The sequence below is a fragment of the Cebidichthys violaceus genome, unplaced genomic scaffold (genome assembly GCF_023349555.1).
Source record: "Cebidichthys violaceus isolate CVI_PGR_0920_01 unplaced genomic scaffold, fCebVio1.0.p SCAF_2, whole genome shotgun sequence".
In the NCBI taxonomy this organism is placed as follows: domain Eukaryota; kingdom Metazoa; phylum Chordata; class Actinopteri; order Perciformes; family Stichaeidae; genus Cebidichthys; species Cebidichthys violaceus.
In genome coordinates this window covers 23,287,811-23,288,831 of record NW_027176372.1, presented here as the reverse complement: position 1 = coordinate 23,288,831, position 1,021 = coordinate 23,287,811, and the positions used below count along the sequence as shown (strand labels likewise).

The following is a 1,021-nucleotide window of genomic DNA, read 5'->3' as shown; positions in this document are numbered from 1 at the left end:
TAGTGTTTGCACTCTAGCAATCTAGAGCCCCAGGCAGGAAAAATGAGCACTTTTATAACTATTACCCTTATCCTCCGATCATTGCTCCAGGACTGCTGACTGTCAGGGGTAGTTAGGGAGAGGCTGTGAGTGTGCAGGTCATTAACTGGGCACTTGTATGAATCGGAGTGCTTTTCTTCAACAGTATGGAAAAGAGAGAGAGAGAGAGAGAGAGAGAGAGAATCGGCGTGTATGTAGCCGGGATAAAATGTTCTTCCATAACTCAAAAAGGAGGAATATCCAGAAGAACATTGACGTTTTTTGCTCAAGCGGAGGAAGAAACGACTAAAGCAAAAATAATGATGTATTTTCCTCGTTCTTCAAGGCTGCATGACAGATTAGAGGAAGCTGCTACACATTTGAATTTTGGAACCGCTGCGACACGGGAGTCGCCACCTTAGGCTTCGGAAAATTGTGATGAATACCAAAAGATTGCTTTTTTTCCCCCATCAGCACAGTTAGCGGGGCCAGAGGTGGGTGCAGGCTAGCAGCAGTCAGTGAAGCGTAACCTTCACAGACGGCCATTTAAATCACTGCATTTGTGTTTTGAACTCAATCCACCGTATCGCCGCTGATCGATGGAGGTTCCCGGTCTGAGCTCGTCGGTTTCACTACGGGCAGATTCCCTTCACGCGCTGCGGTGGGCATGAAAATAACATCGATGAATCAATACGCGCCGCCGCCGTCGATTCCTCCGTTTAACGGAACACCGAGTCAGTCAGCGTGGAGCAATCCACACACGTCTTGCGGGTAAAGGCCTGCCGGTGCAGTGAGGACATCTGACAGCGGAGGCGGCGGCACTTTTGTCATTTGGCGAACGTCTCGATGGAATCCGCCTCGGAAAAAGAACGCCAGGCTGCAGCTTGACACGATTATGGAAGAAAACCACCAGTCAGATTGATTGACCTGTTCCTGCTCACTTTAACGTCAGAGTGAATCCAACACATAGGTCAGACAAATACAAAAGGTACATAAATGTTTA

General features: G+C 48.2%; 1 protein-coding gene across 1 annotated transcript in view; it reads right to left on the bottom strand.

The window, feature by feature from the left end:
* rapgef2b (Rap guanine nucleotide exchange factor 2b) overlaps positions 1–1,021 on the bottom strand; it is a 56,575-nt gene that overhangs the window by 26,473 nt on the left and 29,081 nt on the right. The gene's annotated exons all lie outside the window — the stretch shown is intronic.